Source organism: Anguilla anguilla, chromosome 9 (genome assembly GCF_013347855.1).
Source record: "Anguilla anguilla isolate fAngAng1 chromosome 9, fAngAng1.pri, whole genome shotgun sequence".
NCBI lineage: Eukaryota > Metazoa > Chordata > Actinopteri > Anguilliformes > Anguillidae > Anguilla > Anguilla anguilla.
The window spans coordinates 23529127-23549916 of record NC_049209.1 but is presented as its reverse complement, the minus strand read 5'-3'; the positions used below and the strand labels follow the sequence as shown (position 1 = coordinate 23549916).

Sequence of the window (20790 nt, the reverse complement as noted above, 5' to 3'; positions counted from 1 at the left end):
TGTTTGTGAAATGTATTCCCTTTTATTCAGACTTGGAAGTGTTTGTGCTTGTATTGTGTTTTAGGTAACTAGCTAGCCATAGAAGGGCTAGCTAATTGTTCACACTTGTCGTAAGTATGTTAGAAAGGACTATGCTTATCATAAGTATGGAAGAAACTTGAGCCTGGAAGCTCTTGCCAGCGCGGGGGAGACCACTGGCACTGCGAAGTAGCTCACCCTCCTTGGGGGCCGGCGCCTGCTTCAGCCTTCCCCCTCCAGCCACGTCAGGACTGCTCATCGTACCAGCACTGGAGGCAGCTCCAGGGAATCACAAGTTGCCTTGCTCAGCACAGCAGTGAGGGACTAACTGAGTTTCAAGATCTCAAGATCTGTTCATAGCTAAGGACAGCGACTACACCCACCTCATCCAGCACGACATTGACATGGGCACAGCGACCCGCATCTGGCAGCAACTACGGCAGCTCCCGCTAGCACAAAGATGGGAGGTGGAGGTGAAGATTTTGGCAGCAGGGGTAATATGTCCCTCTGAGAGTCCCTTAACCTCCCCTGCAATACTGGTGGGACAAGGATGGCTCCCTGAGGTTCTGTGTGGATTACTGTGTGGATAAAGAAAGACTCCTACCCCCTCCTTCACACCAGAAGCTTAGCCTGGTTCAGCTCCCTGTGTCTCTGCAGTGGCTACATGCAGACTCAACATCATGCCATTCGAACTGACTAACAGCGCTGCACCATTCAAACGATTGAAACTCCTGCAAGGACTAGGGGGCCCAGTTAAAACACTCCTCCAGCAGTTGTGCAGTGGGGTGCGGATGCATTTGGTGGATATCATGGGCCCATTTCCAATAACCAATGTGGGGGGGGGGGGGGGTGACTACATGCTAGTGACTGTAAACAAAGTTACAGAGTGACCAGAGGTATATGTGATTCCCTCCCAGGAGGCATTGGTTGTGGCAGAGTGCCGGTATTCAGGATGTTCTCTAAGTTTGGGGTACCAGAGGATCTCCACAGCAACCAGGGGAGGAACTTCAAGCGGTGTGTCCTCACTGAGGTCTGCTGCATCCTCTCTATTAGGGAGGCCCACACCACCCTGCTGCACTCTCAGAGCAATTAACTGCTGTATAGGTTTAAAAAGATGCTAGCTACATAGCTAACATTGCTGACCTTTCACCACCAAGCTGACTGGGACCTAAACCTACCCCTCGTCCTCCCTGACTACCAATAAACGAGTTGCACACCGGTGGGATTGATGTGCAGGAGAAAACTCCTCACCCTAGTCAACATGGTGTTCGGCCATCCCCTGGGTGATGGTCGGCCCACCCTACTTGGCCTGGGGTATATTCATCGGTTCAGTGCCACTTGGACCCGGTCCATCAGCTGGCCTGGGAACACTTTGGCAGTGCAGGGAAACAACTGATACCAGTGGCACCAGCTGTACTGTATGTTCCAGCCAGGGTAAAAGGTATGGGTCCATAATCCCCACTGGAGGAAGGGCCAGTCACCTACCTCACCTTGTGGAGTCTGTGCCTGATCTGGTCCTGCCCGTGCGGCTCCCAGCTTTCAAGGAGGACTCCAGGCTACCATCGCCCCACGGGGGAAAGTGCCAGCGATGAACTCTAAAGCCGCGTTTCCACCGCAGGAACTTTACCCCGGAACTAGGAACCTTTTGAGGAACTCAGTGCGTTTCCACCGCAGGAACTAGGGTCTTAATTTAGTTCCGGGGGCTTTATTTTACCCCCCAAAAAGTTCCTGCTCGGGGGGTAGTACTTTCCGAAAGTACAGGAACCTTTTGGGTGGAGCTTGCAGCGCTGAACATTTCTGATTGGTCGAGTACTCGCAGCATTTTTTTGTGTTTATTATCAACCGTCATGTTTACAAATATGCAGCCGCAAACCAATTTATTTTCATAATAACTTCAAATCAAACTTGTATGTTATGCGGCGCGGTAGCCTAGTTTTGGTTATAGCCTGCCAACGTCTTGGAATTATAACGTGTGCTCTTCTGTTCTTTTCTTGCTTTAGTATTCGTTTTATAAAATGCTAAGCATTCGTGCTGGGACAGCATATTACGTACCAAAACATTCAAACGGATTAATTCGGTTGCTGAATATTTTCTTCCGGATTTTCTTTGTTAGCCCGTTGTAATTGACTCAAAACGTTTGATACAGTTATGTGAGGTATGCGGTAGTTCTGCGTAATTCACATTGGTGATACAGTAAAAGCAAACTGGAAACGCACTTTTTGTCAGGGTAAAATAACAGGTTAATTCTAGTAATCGTCCCTTTAGCTTTTTCAGACTGCCGTAATTTTACTCTGCCATTCTTCAATTCCACAAAAAGACCAGGAAGACTATGGACTAATTTATGGTGCATGGTTCGCATCTGGAGGGCAAACTTCGCTGCTCGGCTAGCAGTAACTTTGAAGGAAAGCAAACGGTGGCTGTACCACTACTCATTTAAATTTTCACGCAAGTCCGAGTTTTCGTTCTATTCTTGTCATTTTGCGATTAGCCTATATGGAATTGATGATGAGAAAGTAATCAAACAGCAAATTGTTTACAACGTGTGCATGTTTTCTGCTGTTGTTGCCAGTTATACATAAATGTGAATGCATTCTGTCGCTTCGGATGTCAAGACATGAAATGACACGAATGTTCGCATAAAAACATAATGAATGTGTTTGAGAGGATATATAAAACAGTTACAATCTGACTATTGGCCTGTTATATCCTATTTGTTGCATAACGGTCCAAGTTCAACTACCAATGACAGTTTTGCTTGACAACGGTAAAATATGCCCAAACGGCTGCAGAAGAATATTTCAATTCCAGGTGATTAAATCGATTAAAAAAAAAAAAAAAAAATACAAAAGTAACCATATATAATCATTGTTGGTAACCCGTTGTATATAAGTGGAATAAACCCCTCCGGGCTGTCCCGGTTATTAGAAATTAATGTAGGCTACTTCGGTGGTAGTATGGGGTTACAGAAGAAATCATAGGACAGATGGACCGACGACAACGTCGCTTTTTCATACGTCAGTGGGGTAATTTGCCTAATCTTCGCGGGACTTTAGACCGCGGTGGAAACGCAGACAACCATGGGCTGAAGGAACCTTTTAGTTCCTTGAAAAGTAGTTCCTGGGACATGGGCTGAAGGAACCTTTTAGTTCCTTGAAAAGTAGTTCCGGGTACTTTTGGTGGAAACGCGGCTTAACTTGGCTGGTGGACTTTGATTGTGTATGAGCTGCGGTGGGAAGGGTCTACAATGAGGTTGTTGCTTGTTATTTAAAGGTGGGAATTGTGTAGTTTTACATGCTTGTAGTGTGTTATGTGCTGTCACAGAAGTAAGTGTTCAAGTGCGTGGCGTGATGCAATGTCACAGAAGTCAGGGTGCAATGTTGGTATGCAGTTCAGTATAAAAAGGGCTTGCGGTCCTGGCTCTGGGTCAGTCCTTTCTCTTTTCTCCTGCTTCTGAAGAACACTGCATTCTTACTAAAGCCTGAACATTCTTTGAGATCTGCCTTTTTTCTCTTTTGATGTGCTCGCTACCATATATTTTTTGCAGATTGTATCACCTTTCAAAACAACTCTCATCTGTTTTGGTATTTTTGCAATAAATGTGTGAACCTTTTAGTAATATCACATCTCAGAAATACATTTTATTCCCGAAGTCTGAGATTCCCACTCATTGAATGTACTTAAAGCACATTGAGAGCCTCATAATTAATCTTCAATGCCTGAGTGACAATTTTAATGATCCTTTTAAGTAAATAGAAGACGAACATTTCTCATTAAGCATGGTGCTTTGTTGTTATTTATGAATGTGTTTTTCTTAGTTTAATGAAAGGTATCATTTGCTTTGCTTTCATTCACAGCTTACTGTGCTTTGTGCTTTGCTGCCCTTCTCTCTTACAGTTTTTGTTCCCAGCAGACATATTTGGCGATAACACAAATGTTGAATAAACTCAGAATTGAACATGAATATTAAGTAGGCCTTAAAGTAAATGCTGGCCAAAGAGGAAAACAACATTAATTTTATGAATATTTCATATATATGTTTGTGTTCTGTTCAAGTTAAATATTTTGGGGAACATTTTGAGTTACCCTTTCTTTGAGTGATTCTTCATACATATACACCTGTACAACTCCCCCTATATGCTGCACATTGTACTGCTCATAAGTACTACATAAACATTCAGCATTTCCTATGTCAATAACTGCAAATAGGCAAATGGTATTTTCTCACCAACACTGCAAGAAATGCCTTGACAGTTGTTGACATAAGCATTTAATGCTAAGCATTTGGATGTAGCGCTTATGAAAGACCATTCATAGAAAGTGTCCTTGGGAGTGTCTCCACACTATCTGATTGTCTGTTTGATGGAGTGGATTGATATTTTGTTCATGCAATGCTTTTCATAGAAATCAGACCTGAACTTGTGTGGCCAAACTAAAGGCTGTTCGAAAGTTGGTTGGGAACTGCTAAATGGATGGGGTTACAGTTTGCCACTTTGCCATTGTAGCCGAGGCTTAGAGGTAAATACTAACCCTAACCCTAAAATCAACAAACAGTACAGTTTACCAGTTGGCTGTTTGGTTGAACTATGGTCTGTATGATGTGACTTATTGTAGAAGCAGAGACCCTCTGGGTTTTTAAGACCAGGCTGGAAGCAATCTTGACTTGGGTAGTTTCTAGACAGAAGAAACTAACCTAAATGGGTTATTTCTGCTCATCCAACATTCTTATGACCAAAAGCAGGGGTTGCCAACCCTGGTCCTAGAGAGCTACATGGTTTGCTTATTTTGTTTTCTGTTTAAAATTGGCAATCGATTCAGACCCAAGAAATCAGATAAGGCGAGTTAAATGTGTAATCAGCTGCTGTAATTGAATTCAGAGTAGCAATGAAAACTGTAGAGTTGGGGAACCTTGCTTTATATGAAGCACAGACCATACCTACATTTCCACATCAGTTCCTTACCTATTGTTTGATAATGGATCCAGATGCCTTCATTATTTCATCTATACAGAATGAATAAAGGCTCAGTGGTTTGTGGAGTGCCATCTCTGAAATCTGTTTTCGCTGACAAGAATGTAGGTTTTTCTTTAAGACAGAAAGGGGGGTCACTCTAGGGTCTGACAAGAAAGTGAGGACAACATCCCTGTACAGTCCCCTGAATATTAATGTGAATATGAATTCAAATGCACCTGTCAGCTAGAGTCACTGTTTCCAAATATTCACATCAAAGGGTGGTTGGATGTTTACATACGACATGGAGTTAGAATACTGGAGGTTTAAAACATTGTATTGAGGTTCTTAGGACATATGTGTGAGACATCGTTAAACTGATAACAACCTTCATATCACCCTTATGATTAAAATGGTCCCATGCTTATTTTAAGTCATCACCCAGCAGTATTGGATGATTGTGTCCAGTGCTATACAGCCGCATTACAGAACATTGTGTGAGCTTCACAGTTAATATGTTTAATCACAGCAGAGAAACTAGGTCACATTCGTTAATTTGTATCATAACAAAGAGATGGGAGCTTTTAATCTTAAAATGATTTCTTTGCCATTTAATTAAGAAAGGATTTCATGTGATGTTCACAAATGTAGTGCTATCACTTTAGATTCAATGAATTAAAAAGGACTTAGCAGTTAATGGTTGAACCTTACCTAAAATTCTGTGGTTGTTAATGAGGCCAAACAAATCACAAACATGTTCAGGATGGTTATCATAAGTTTATGTTCTCTGCCTGTGTTTATGTCTCAGAAGCCACTGCAGAATTATATGATTATCATAATATATAAAAGTTGCATGTTATGTTTAGCTTATTTAGCTTATTTTAATGTTACAATCAAATGTTGAGGTCAAAGCAACACTTTAATATGAAATGTGGTATCATTTAAGTATCCTAATGTGATTTTGTTTGGTGATATCTCAGTAAATGTGTTGGGAAAACTTGAAGAGGAATTTATGCAATTATCTTAGGGAGGGGAAATGATATTATCTTTCAAGAATGGTATTTAATTTCATATGCTGGTATCTGTAAAAATATCCTTTGCCGTATGCAGATAATGTCTAAAATAATCTCTCTCCCATTGACTTATGCTAATACCTGCATGAGAGAATATTCTGTCTTTTGCTGTTTTAATATGTGCACTTGCACATTTAATGCCAAGCAGTTAATTTAAACGTACCGGGGGAAAATCATAAGACTTGCCAAATTTTATCTATGGCACTTTTTGTAGATATATTTTTGGTATCTTAATACATTAAATGGTTTCTCTTGCGGAAATCTGTCTTTTGAGGAATGGGATGTTTCTGTGAATTAGTGGAAAATAATCTCCATCTGAGGAAGTGTGGGCCTATTTCCATATATTCTGTGGGAACAGTGAAAACCCCATGCACTCTCTATACTACAGTGGTGTAGTAAAAGCAACTGGTAATACTTTGAATAAAATTATTAACAGTAAGAATGAATAAGCAGATGGAAGCCCAGGATGTCTGTATATTTTAACCCTACCACCTGCATGTTATTAAAAATGGGTTCTTAGTCCAAAGACTGCACAGAATATTACAGGGCTCTCATTTGCTCATCTTGTACCACTTCTCTTTTTAAGACCCCATTCTCCACAGCTTGAAGGAAAGAGGTCCATATTTTGACAGATATCTGTAATAAGAATGGCCTCCACACAGTCCAGGTTATATGACTGCAGTTTAATTTGGCAAGTTATTTTTTCCTCAGCTTTATCTTGGTCTTTGCACCGCTTTACATGCCAGCAGTGTGCCCTTGGGGACAATACAAGCCTTTCATCCTCCACACAGTCTTTCCAGACATTTGGCACAAACATGTCTCCTATCTGCAGTCTTCAATTGAAAACTTCCTATAAAAACGTTATCAGTCATAAACATTTGGTGTATGAAGTTGGATGCCAAACTTTATGATGATATGACTTTGGTTAAAAAAAACCCCCACACACACAAAAAAACTTCAACCTAGATTGTATGTAAATATTATATTTCACTAAGACTTTCTTGGTAGGTCATATTTAATTCCTTACTGAAGAAATCCAATATCCAGTTCCTCTAATGTGTTCTACCTTCTAGACATTTTAATCCACTTTTTACAATTTGCGACTTTCAAGGGGTCAGAAATGTTTTGGACTTGGATTTCAGCTCCTAAATCAATCCCTCTGAAAGTCAGCAGGCTATGATCTCATCTTGTTTTTCCAATTTGAGAGACCTACTACTAGTCTTCATAGTCAGTCATTCCTGCTGGCTTTCCCTCTACCTCAGTGGTCTCAAACTCAGTGCCATGGAGGGCTGTGTGTATGCTGGTATTTATTCCAGCCTCAGATCTTGATTATATAATTAGTTCAATTATTTGCTGAATTAGGGATGCAGGTTTTCACATAATGGTGACCCGACGTCTATGGTGACCCGCATTGTCTAAATAAAAACTTGCTTATATTCTGTGCTTCAATGCAGTTAAATGCATATGGTTGAATGAGTAATTGGACTCAATTAAGGCAGCAATAATTGGTTGGAATGAAAACCTGCATACACACGGCCCTCCATGGCAACGAGTTTGAGACCACTGCTCTACCCGATCACTTAATTGTTTAATTGAAGTCAATATTTGACTTCCTGTCGGGTGTGGTAGTCTGAAATTGAAAAGGTAAAAGTGAAGTCTGCAGCTCCAGGACCGTTTCACACCATGTGTGCCAAAACGTGTTCTGGGTGCTAAACAGTCAACACCCCAGAGACAGCTTCTGGTTGGCAGTTCTTACAGAGCAAATGTGATTCTTGGCCTTTGTTGGCAGCATCTTTGTTCTCTCTCCTGGCAAAGGTACATCCTTTGCTTTCCTCGATGTCATTGATATGGAGTGCTGTCCTTCTTGGGTCCACCTTTCTGGGAGAGAGGCTCATTGCGATGCAGGAGTTCTGCTGCTAATGTTGTCAATTCACTTTTATCATAAATCTCAAGAAATCAGATTTCTTGATTCAATTTGTCATAATCGGCTTACAATGGGATCTTAGTAGAGCGAGCTGAATCAAGAGATTTTAAACGGGGGAAAATTGGCTGAGAGTGTAATTTCATTGAACAAACATGGTGCAAATGAAAATGTCATGTTTTAAACTCTACAGGATTTGCTGTAGTTTAATTTCTTATTTAAAAGGAGTTTAGGTAAATCACAATGAACGTCAGATGCAGTCTGAAGCAGGAAAATCTTGGCAGGTAAAACGCTACTGCCAGCGATAACTCTTTCCTGTTTTTGAAACCTCTCTTTAGTAGTCTCGAAGCCAGTGGTGGAGTTTCCCATGCAAAGCCCTACACAAAACACATTGCATAATAATGACCATGGTGTCTGTTACAAGGATGGTCGCTCAAACCTGTGCAACCCAATTGGGGCGTTTTATTAACAAAAGTGCACCCAACTATTATACAAACATTTATTAATATACATAATTAAACATTAAACAAAAAATAATCAGCACATCAATTTAACTTCAGCAGTTATGCCCACCTACTGCCAGCCACACAACCAGAGACTGTAAAAAATATGGACAAAGCTACTGTGACGTCACCCATTGACTCTCCGTGGGTCTCTAAAACACGTTTTGAAGCTCAATGGCGGGCCATGGCCATGTTGACGATTTGGAGCCAAAACCATAGAGTTAAGCGGCTCTGTGATTTTTATAATGTGATTGACAGTCCGGTGCGGAAAAGCCCATCAACCTGAACGAACGATTGCAGAACGAACTTGAGGCTAGCTGACTGTCTGCCGTTATGTTTTAAAATATATTATCAGATGTTTACGGAGTTTAATTTCCATCCGTGACTGTACTGTATCATGTAATCACGTTATATGTATGATATTAAAAATACAATTATGTTCAGTTATCTTTAATTTATGTTTCTCAGCAAAACGAATATGCTTAGCTAGCATATCAGCTTGCCAGTGAGCTAGGTAGGCTATCCGTGGTTAGCTCACGCATTAGCAATATGAACCACAGGGGAAGAACATTGACTACACTAATGGTCAATCAATCAGAGATGTGTAGGCTACTGGTGATTTGACTAGGCTAATTTTCGTATAACTGTCTGGTAGACCTGCTGTTAACCGAGCAAGTTATCGTCGTAGGTTTTCGCCACAGTCAGTTAATGAGCCAGTACCTGCTACTAGCTACTCCATTGCCGTTTGTGGTGTTCACTTGCTGGGTGACGCTAGCTGACCGATCGTTCGCAAATCACGTTCTACCGAATAAAAATTAACACTGTCAGCGGTGATTAACAAATCTACCAAGTATTTTAATAAATGATCTGCAGGCGTGTAAATATGACAACGCACTTTGTACAGCAAGTTTTCCACCTGGTGCATGAAGACAAAAATAATGTAGCCTCCATTGAATTTCTAATTATTATTAGGTTATTATTTTGTTCTTGTAAATCATCAAAACCAATGGAGAAAAGCCAATATAACAAAGGAGCCCCCAGGACCGATTCTGAGAACCACTGTCTTAAATGCCTAGCTTGTCGGTCTCTTAAATGCTAAAAACATGTTCCTTTCTAAATGCCAAGATGGTTAATTTCGTTAAATTATGTGTGTTTGATTTCATCGTGTGTTATATGTTATTCAGCAAATGAACCTTGAGACTCTTAATTCGCTTCGTGAAACTGAAAAAATGTTTATCCCAAAATCGTTATTATAGTAGCTTTGTCACATGCGTCAAGCATGGCCCAGGTAGACATTTACGGAATGTACACTACTGACAAGCCGTCAAACACGTCTGACAGATTGAATGTTTGCCGGTTAAGGTTAGCTAGCTCTAGTCAAATGGCTTGGTAGCCGAAGTTGCGAACTGTTTTAGCATAGGCTACTGGACTACCAAATATAGCAAGCTGATTACGCTTTCTGCCAACTAATTATTTGGTTAAGTAGGCTGAAGGAAATAGTAAAAATGACTCGGCTACCGAAAAACTTAAGAGGAGGATTATTTTATGGTCGTCTAGTGCAGCTGTAAATAGCACACGCCATAATTAAATCACTACGAAATGGGATGCCTGCATTTTCTGACTTCACACAGGTGGACCGTGGCCAGAGCCGCAATGTCAAGGCCAAGAGGCGCCACCGCCCACCCCAGTGACCATAGACTGTAGCCCCTACTGTAGCTTAGTGCTCCACATTAATCCGGAAGTGACGCAAGCTGTACCTCATTGGTCCAGAACAAATATTGGCAATGTGCCCAAATGACGCAATACATCATGAAATCGACCCATGGACAGTCATAAGACGAATAAAATGCACCTATTATGGCTATTTGTTCTTGTGAGAAAAAATTATTGACTTTGTATTTTGATCGCATTTGTACCGTAGACTTACATAGAAACCGGATATGTAAACACCTATACTGGAGCCATCCGTAGTGGCGCTAGTGAGCAACCAGGAACTACAACACCAGGAAATGAACTTCAAAAACGAAGGCTGGTTTTGGCCGCTTGCACACAACTGACAGAAAATGACCTGCCTATACTATACGTAACCAGACTATACCATTTCCATACAAAATCCAATTATATCACAAAAGAAATGACACGTATATTTTTACACATGGAAATCATTATACATATATTATCAGTTGCTACTTTATATCTAATAATCACATATCTAATTAGGTACTGGAAAATATTACCAAATACGGTCTCCCCCCGTCTAAAAGAGCAAATTCTTCTTGTCCAGCGCTTCCAATAAAGTTGCACAGAATCACAACATTCGGATTACGTAATTCCAGTTTGAACATGGAACAAACGGAACAAACAACGGTTAGTAGAAACTCTTAACAATGCGTTGATCGACCATGATATGCTAAAATGAATCAATTTAATGTTACAAAACAGATTTGTACATGTTTAAGTTATCTGCAGTACATTATGGCGGTGAACAGATGTACAGTAGCGAAAATGTTTGAGTTGAAAAACCGGCAAACATAAATGCTGCACGCTACATTTATGAACTACGTACTCGCACAACCGCTACCATGAGCAGATGTACAGCTAAAACTCGTTCGTTTTAACAAACGGTGTGCTAGCAGGAACAGATGGTTCGCCCTGTTACACTGCCACTTGGTGGCTGGAGAACGATCACAAGTTTCATGCATAGCACATTTTGTAAGAACCTCTATATTGTGATCAAATGCTAATAGTTGACTTCTCCGTCTTAAAATAATAAAAAGTTGTAAGCAGGTAACTTCCCTCCCCGTTATCGCTACAATAGGTAACTCCTTTTCATCGCCACAGTACAGTAACGATACAATGTCGATTACTCAATGAATGCTCTAACTAATGCAAACACTGCAAGAAATAGTGTCATGTCTTCATCCACTATGCTTGTAGTTAAGTGGTGGGTGTGCATGCATGTTTTGTAAGTAACCTAATCTTCCTGCAGTGTTGATTTACTGATTTGAGCAACATGAGTGTTACTGTGCTTCTTGAAATAGAGCCCACAGCTTATCATACCCAGCTTATCTACCTGCAGCAGAGTGGGATGGAGAGGTTAAAACAACATTGAAATCCCTGGAGTCTCAATAGAAAGCAGCCATTTCGGTCTGTTAGAATATTCTGTGCTGTACTTTGAAACTCTAAACTTAGCCTATATCTCTCCATGCAGATTGCAAACTACTTTGAAGTTTTCACAGTGTGCCTCTTTGCCTTGGCTGCAAGGTGATGTGGTGATGAGCATTAAATGGAGATAGTAATATGCAGTGATAAGGTTTGTCTGTTTATTTCTTTCATAAAATGTGAGCCTTTTCAGTGGATGTTCCTAATTTATCATGGGAGTGTGAACAAAATGAATTATTCAAATGAGCCTATATATTTGTGGGTAGAAATTAATTACCATAACACATAAATCCTGCCTGTTGTTGCCCCACTGTTGTGAAGCAAGTGCTTTGTTAATTTACTGTTGGGTTGGCCAACTTTGGTGCAGAGGATGAATTTAGAGTTGTTGTGTTCCCTTTTTGGGGAGGGATAGGGGCGTATGCATCAAAACATTAATTTGATTCGTAGTGATTTGCATTTAGGGAGTTTTTTAAAGAGCTTAGCTTTTTAGTGGACATATACTTTCAACTCGATTGATTTCTCTCTTGCTCAAATCACTACCTCACATTCTGACTGAAAACAGGATTAAAAGGAGAACAATGAGATTCTCTTACCACATTTTTTTCATCTCTCTTTCCGATAATCATGAAACACTGCAGAGAACAATTTGTGGGGTTCTGGTTTCATTTATTAGCCTTGCCTGAATGCTCTTTGCGGTCCCTCCTTTTTAGTTAAAGTGATGATCAATGATTGTGTGATTCATCTTTGATCTCCAGGAATTATCTGAGCGTTTGCCTGTGATGAATTGTCTGATCGCTGATTAAATCAGTTGAAATGCTTCAAACTTTTTTTTTTTTTTATACTTAAGTATTAGGTGAAGTAAGGGCAGAAATGTATGTCTAAGTCTGATAGGTCACGTCATACAGGGAGAGTGTTCGTTCTCCCAGTGGGTCTGTTGCTTTAGATTACTAGCACTGAGGTGCCCTCCCTTTCGTCTCTCTGTCTGTCTCACTGTCTCTGTCTCTCTTTCTCTCTCAAACAAAATGAGCAAATGTGCGCACACACACACAGATACACACCCAGACATACACACACTCTGCATTTATACCCAAACTCAACCATACACATGGAGCGATATAAAATGTTATATTCACAGGTGCCCATATAAAATCAGTTTCAAAACTTTGCCAATGAAGACACATCAGTTGCATATTCCCTTTTTATTTTTATTTTTTGTCTGGAGTGTCTTCTGCAGATTGTTACGAGTAGGTTGAGAGATATTGCTATCTGAAATATACATTATTATTACTCAGCCATTGAGTGATTGTTTTAGCTGTGTCTTAGGAGACAAATGCTCATCATCAAATGGAAATAGGCTTCTATCAGGATGAGTGTGTTCTTTGTGAAGAGCAAACATTGTCTCCTGAATCAAACACCTTTATGCCTTTGCTGAAAGGGACCTGAGAATAAAGCCATGTCTGAAGTGAATGGAGTGGGTGCTTTTAAGCCAAGGTCAGTTAAAAAGCCGGCAGAGATTTTCACATTGTAGCTCAGTGGGAGAACAGGTGGCTGTTTGCTGAAGTGTCATAACAGATTGCTAGATGAAATTCGAAACCACCAAAATAAAGACTCAAACATGACTGTTTTCCTGAAAAACTAAACAGTACAAATTGTGGTTTCAACCTGTCTATATTGTTTGTCTTGTCATGAATAGATTCCCCCTTGAAGTAAATAAGATCCTAGTCATGATAATACCTATTGGTACAGTTTGGCTTTGTCCATTATATGCAGTTTATAATTAATGAAGTGTCTTGAACAGCTCAAGCACTTAAATGACTCGGTTAGCTGATTTTTTTTTTTTAAAACCTTAGGCACTATTTTTAATTTACTTGAATGCAGGAAATCTAGAGTCAGGTGTAGAATTATTGGTAACACTGAAATAGGTTTCACGGTTACTGGGACCCCTATGATTGGTACATGATGCAGTCTTCCTGGGCAAGGATAACAGCTCAGCCTTTTCCTATTATTTTTCATCGGGTTGTAGATAACATTTGGAATGATCTTGAACTATTCCTGCATGCAGTATTGTTTGAGATCCTTGATATCCTTCGGTTTGCATTTAAGGACTTCCCACTTCATTTCAGACCACAGGTTTTTAATAGATGTTAAATCTAGAGACTGAGATGGCCATTGCAAAACCTTGATTTTTGTTTCTATGTTGATTTTGAGGTATGTTTGGGGTCATTGTCTTGTTATATGGTCCAACTATGGCAAAGTCTTAGCCTTCTTGCCTAGGCAACCAGGTTAATGGCTAAAATGTCCTGGTGGTTTGTGGACTTCATTGTGCAATAGACTGAGCCCCTGTACCACTGCCAGCTTCAAAGCATTGGTTATTCACCACCATATTTGGATGTACTTATGCTGTTCCAATTGTGCACCTGGCCACATGTATGAGTGTGTCAGCCTGTATGAAATTTTTGTATTTGCTAGTGCTGGAATATTTTAAAGTTTCATACAGGAATACTTTTAAATATTACATTATTAAACTCCTTGTGCACTTTGCATTCAAGGATGTATGTTTAGCTAAGTTTAGGAGAGTTAGTTAATGTGGCATGTAAAATGTTTGTAAAAAGATGTCATTGGAAATGTGTGAATACTGAAGGAGTTAAAAGTGATTATGTTACAGAATGATGCCCACAAGTCGTCTGATACGTGAATTTAAGAAAAATTCAAGCAACCTTGTTTTTCATTATTTTCTGTATGAAGCAAACCTTCTATTCTTTCAGGGACAGGCTGTACTTTGCAGCGAAATAACAAGGCCTTTGCATAGACTGTGAGAGCCCTTAAGTGCCTGTAAATTGTGACGGTTTCTCCCTTTTACATCAATTCTGTCGCTTGATGTAAAACATTTTTTCTTCTTTGTTCAACCAGGTGATCACTGAGATATTGTTTTTGTCATGGCGACTTTGGAATTTTTGAAGGGGGTACAGTTTGAGATATTGTTTGAGACACTAATAGCCATACATCGCAGTATAGTGTATTATCCCTGAAACACATCTGACAAAGTTGTACAGATATGAAGTCACATGACACATCATGTTCAGTCAACATTGGTCTTCACTTTGATGCACATTTAACAGACCTGTGTAATGTGTAATTTAACACAGGTGTCAGTTTGCTTCTTTGTAAACATGGGTTATACAAGTTCAGTGGTTGTCCAAAAAAATTAGTGTAAGCATTGATCAATTGTAAACATGCATTTACATGTAATTGAAAGTAATACAAACACTTGACTAAATCCAGGCTACTTTCGTGGAATGTAAGTTTGCAGTGCACATTATTTCACAGAATTTCAATTTGTTTGTTCTACTTTTATATGAAGAAGAAACCTAAGGGTGTATGGCAGGGGAGCACAGTGAAAATTCAGAACCAGTGTTATTTAAATTGAGGTTTTGGATGAATAATATATTTTGGGGCTGTCACTATGGCGTGCTAAATTAAATGCTACAGATGAACAGTTTCTCTTGTAATTACCTTGTGGTGTTTCCATTAGTCTTTGCAACACATAAAGATCTGTGTGTAGGCCATTCTGTGTGTATACCTAAGTTTAGGCCATTTCATTTATGCAGGCAATATCCTGTTATAAGCACAGCTCTCCCCTTGCCATTGTTAAGGCCGGAAGCATGCATTTGTGAATACGTATAATTATAATGGAAAATTAATGATGTGGTGACTCAATGTAGCCTACTTTTCTAAAGGATGAAGTGGTTAGATTTTCTGCTGGTCACCCTATTATACAGACCAGCTATGTACTGAACCGCTAAACTCAGCTCTGACTTCCTCAGTGTACTGAAATGGGTTGTCCTTTGCTGACTGGAAATAAGTTTGCTCTTTTCTAAAGTTATAGGTTTTCAGTCATGTGAACAATATTCCATTGGCCCATCCATGACTCTTAGCATGGGAGTCATGCAGTGCTATTGTCATGCGCCTGTCCGCACATTGCCCTTACTGCACGTGCTCAGGCTCTCTGTGTGCTAAGGCTGTGGAGTCAAAATCCTTCCCGAGTTGTCGTGTACCTACTTCTCACCGGACCTTGTCACCCAGGGAGGTTTTTAGAGTATCTTAAGATTCTAAGCAGAAACAGCAGGCACCTTGCCTGTGGTTTAACCTTAGATGGTGGGTGGATAGGAATGAGCTGGCTGCCAGCCACCCAGCTAGGCATCCAGGATAGGCAGGTCATGGAAAACCTTGTAAAACGACAGTGGTTCTTACAGTGGTGGGGGGTGGGGGCTTAATATGCTGGTAGTATTGGCTATGTGTGGCGCCGCCCTGAAGTGGGTTTTGGGAATTGTAGTCCAAGGTGAAGGTGTAGTCCATCTGCCATAACGATGGATAAGTGAAAGCGAAAGTCCTGTTGCCTACAATCAATCAGCCAAAGAGTAGATGGACAAAACTACAGTCTAGTGAAATATCCCATTTATTTTTGAGTGCTCCGTCTTAAGAATGGTAAACTCTATGTTTAATAAGCAGGTTAATAGTGTGAATGAGGACACGATGCATCTCATGCTATAGGTTGTATGTTAACATATAGCAGGCTAGTGTGTATGCGTGCCTCCTGGTGTAGAAGACACAGTTCTGAAAAGCTCTATTGCATCCTCTGTGTGTCGCTTGATCAGCAGAGCATTGCAATCAGTAGCAATCAGGAATTACAAATGAAAACATGTAGTTCCAGTGTTTTGCCTTGTATGTGAATGAATTTTTTCAAAAAGACATTGTCTACACCACGTGGTAGCAATCAGAAACTACAAAGTAAACCATATAGATCTGATATTTTACCTTGCGTCTGAATGTGCTCAAAAATGCAGTTTTTTTTAATGATAAGCAAATGTCTGGCGAGTGGGCTTGTTCATTCTCCCTATGGGAGAATATGGTGCAGTGCAATACTGTACAGTACAGTGATAAAAAGCTGTATTTGCGCTATATTCTCTTTGAAACTTGGCTGTTGCCATATAGAGACTGTGAAAGCATGGGGAAAAGTGAGAGTCAGAAATTATTCTGCAACATGGACAGATGGAGGGAGTAGGGCCTTTTGAAGATGTTAGAAATGCATTTGATCCAACTTATAATTTCTAACGATGCCACGATAGCCTTGTCTTTGTGTCCCTTGACACTGTTACTCAAGCTTCCATTTGTAAGTGGTGTTGACCTATAGTTCCAGCAGTTGTCTTAATTGCTTAATTGGAGACATGTGGAGAGGGCATCTTGAGACAGATGGTTGCTCTGCAGAACCCAAATCAGTACAATGCATCTCCAAGTCCTAGAGTAGACATCATTGCTGACTTGATTAGTTGAAGCACCAGATTCAGAAAAATTATTTTTAAAAACAGCAATAATTTTTTTGCCACGTTGGGTAGAATTGACGTAGAAATTAGATTTCTGCAGAACACATGAATTTTACTGCAGTTCTCATATTTGGAGTACTGGTACTCTCATGTTTGACATTGAACTGTACTTGTTCTCCAGCGGTTCTTATAGGAGTGGGTAGGTGAGGTGAACAAAGATGTATGTAATTGCCATTTAGCATCTATCCTCTCTTGTCTGAGTGTTCCCGGGAAATATTTTGTAGAGCTCTTCCCTTCACCATCCATTCTTTTAAGGTAGGCTATTTCAAGCAATTAGTGTTTATCTTAAGTTTAAGTTTGTAGTACAATACTTGATGAAGCATTTGATGTGCATTCCTATTCATATTTTGTTTGTAATTTTGTCGGGCAAACCTTAATTTCCACATGAAATCCACAAGTTGTGTACGACACAGCTGGTGGATGGACAATTCATACTGTAGCAGAAGGCTTCTCTTTAAAGGCTATCATTATTTTAGGCATTCATTAATATTAGCGTGCCAGAAGGGGGCGCGGGGGGGGGGGTGTGTGGGGGGTAAACAGTATTTCATACAGACTTTGCTGCAGGACAATCATTCATCCTGACAGATTTGAAAATTGGCTGACATCTGGGGTGAAAGTTCCTCCACATCAACAAATAACTAGCCTTTCCGCGTCTGCATTGAAATTAGCTTCACAAACCACTAGAGCTCACATATGTGGTGGGCCACAGCAATTTAATCCTATTACTGGAAGCGCAGATGAGCGGGCTACTGGTAGCAAACTTAATCTGTTGTGCCATACAAATAAGCACTTTTTCCCTTGAGCGTTTCTTAGTGTAAGAGCCTTGTCTACAGCTGTTGGAGAAAAAAAAGTGGATCATAAAAATAACTTTAATCTTCTCACTTCCTATTGTCGGAGATCAGTTTTGATGTTTGTTGTGTATCAAATGACATATAAAAGCCATATAAAATCAGGGGCTGCAGCCTGCTGGAAACTTCTACACCATGATTACAGTATCCAGAAATGTTCTAACAGCAGTATGGAGCAGCCCTGGGTATAACATATAAGGCCTTAGCAGAAAGTGAGAATGTGGTTCATTTAGGGATATTTCAGACTTTCTGTAAATGTCATCATATGTCAAAAAATGTGCCCATCACTGGTGGTGTAGGCTAGTTAGAGCAGGGATGTCCAATCTTATCCAGGAAGGGCCAATGTGGGTGCAGGTTTTTGTTGTAGCCCAGCGCTACAGCACCTGAATCTACTTTATTGAAGACCGTGATTAGTTAATTAGTTGAATCAGGTGTCGTTGTGCTGGGCTACAACATAAACCTGCACCCACACCCTTTTCGGAGAAGATTGGACACCCCTGAGTTAGAGGATAATGCAGGTACTGTAAGAAAAGGTGTGGTTGAAACTACACACATTATCTTGTGTGAAAAGCAAGTGCCCCTCACCAGTACTGAGAGCACTGAACTTTTTAATGGAGCAGCCTGCTGGCGTGGAACGGAAACAAAACCTAACCTTAAACAGTGTTTAAAAAAATGCTTGATAATGGATACTGGTTGTGACAGAGGGCTGATGTTCAAAGTTTGACCCATCTGTCTCGGTCATTGCCTTTGGCCTTTCTGCGGCTGTACGGGGAGTGGGGGCCGGGGCGTTGTGTGCCACATGCTGGCACAGAGCTTTTGGCAGTGCCAAAGGTGGGTACACTGTGGAGAAAAACTCAGTGTGGCCAGACATTGTTTGGGCTTTCTGCTGTAACTTTTTCCAGGCGGATATTCCAGTTAGTATTAAACCCTCTTATGAAGCACTTTCAGGAAAATGAGAAAAGTAAGTGCTTTTGGACTAGATTGCTTATGTAGATTTAAATTTCTTACTGTACTAGAATTGATCAACTCCTTTAATGTGGTATTAACATGTAATCTACCCTCAACATTGGAGTCCAATATGGTAGAATGTTTTTTTTTTTTAGCTTTTTTTTCCCAAAAAACCTTGACAACCAAATATAAGTTAGAACATAGATGCTATTATGCTTTACTGGCTACCAGTATCGGCTCGCATTAAATTCACACTTTATACCAGCCAGAACCCCCCCCCCCCCCCCCCCCCCGTTCTGGGCCCTCCATGGTGGGATTAACCTTCTGCTGCTGTCCGGACAGCAGAATCCCTGCCCATCTTCCAATGCCGAATGAATACCCACCTCTTCAGGTTGCACAATGGCTCCCCTGTCCCTCTTTAACTATTCTTTTTGTATTTCCTTTTGGGATAATAATGATCACAGGTATTGTTGAATAAAGCTGTGCAGTGGCATTTAATTTTGTTTATAGCACTAGTTGTTGGTTTGTTTGGCTAGCTTATTGATTAGAAATGGATCTTCTGTGCATTCCTGGTGATTTACTTTTGTATTCCTGACACCAACTCTGATGTTCTCCACTTTTGTTAGTTACTATAGAAAAGAGCATCTGTAATGTGATATTTGAGAATGAAGCCATTTACAAAACATGTGGAGAGCAACTGCTTCTCTTTTTTTCTTAGTCTGAAGGCATGACTGCTCGATTATAGGCTATGTCCAGTGAATATTTGCCTGTGAAGCAGATACAGTACAAGTAATGTTTAAACTCTCTGAGAAAGACGTGTTATCAGTTTCACACAAAAAAAGGCTATTTTAACAAGTTAGTAAATCCCAGATTTAACCGTGAAACCTTTCTGGTTTCTGGTTTTTCTTGAATAGCCCACATTTTAGAACTTGAATCTGCTACATGAATCAAGCTTGCAGCAAAACATTAAGGGACTGGGGTGATGCTATTGTCCCCATAAAGGGAATTGTGGAATTATAAGCAATATATAAAGTTCCATTGTTGTGGCTATACCATTTTCTTTCCCCCTTCCCTTAGTTCTCTTTATGATCCTTTTTCTTGGAAGTGTATATATGTCTGTATTTATCTCTTAGAACAACACAAATGGATGAGCACATTAGATGGTTAAGGAGGCAGGCTCATTTAACTATGCTAGGCATACTTTATTCAAAGCTCTTGAGGCCATGCACCACACAATGCACTTTATTAAAACACAACTATGTGTCAGTGTAATAATTATGTTTAGCACAGAACAGCAAATGGTTTTGATGTCAACACAACATTAATCACTGAGTTTCCTTGACAATGTAACCAGCTAAGAATTTGCTTCTGTGGAACCGTTTGGTGATTGGCCTCCAGGGGAACTCTCTTCTCCCTGACGACACCCATCTTTTCCAAAGGCCTGGGGATATTACAAGATTACAGACCTGTACTGTGCTGTGAAATTACACGCAGACACTTCAGAAATATCTACCCCTTCAAAAAAAAATCAATGCTCCACTGTTTTCTATAAATTATTTTTAAATCAAATTCCACCACCAGAGCCTCTCTGGGGTAATCAGCCTCCCCCAAATCTACTGGGTCCAACTTGGCCGCTTTCAGTTAAAGTATGTATAAACATACATTTTTAATCCCCATCAATTAACACAAAATAGAACCAGAAATGACTAGCGTGAGTAAGTAGCACTCTTGAGGAAAAAACTGTTTATATGAAGTAAATTTGCTTGTGGGTGAGCTACCAATATGTTGCTTAAATGCTGGGGTGCACATTCAATTGAGCTGTCAGATAATTCAAGCCATATCCTGCCCTTGCGAGGGAACACCGACAACAGTATCTTTTTTTCCCCGACATGGACTTGTAAGATTATATTATACCGTCAAATAAAAATGTTTTCCACATACTGCCAAACCCTGCCAATAACAGATGGTGTGTTCTCTGATACTTTTCCCC

The 20790-nt window shown here is 40.3% G+C and overlaps 1 protein-coding gene and 1 long non-coding RNA gene across 3 annotated transcripts in view; both read left to right on the top strand.

Moving 5' to 3' along the window:
- ntm (neurotrimin) overlaps positions 1–20790 on the top strand; it is a 326344-nt gene that overhangs the window by 12102 nt on the left and 293452 nt on the right. The window lies entirely within an intron of this gene.
- LOC118236085 overlaps positions 10799–20790 on the top strand; it is a 44753-nt gene continuing 34761 nt past the window's right edge. For both annotated transcript variants that reach the window (XR_004766989.1, XR_004766990.1), the window contains exons 1-2: positions 10799–10828; positions 11673–11774. This is a non-coding gene — a long non-coding RNA (uncharacterized LOC118236085). The remainder of the gene's footprint in view (positions 10829–11672; positions 11775–20790) is intronic.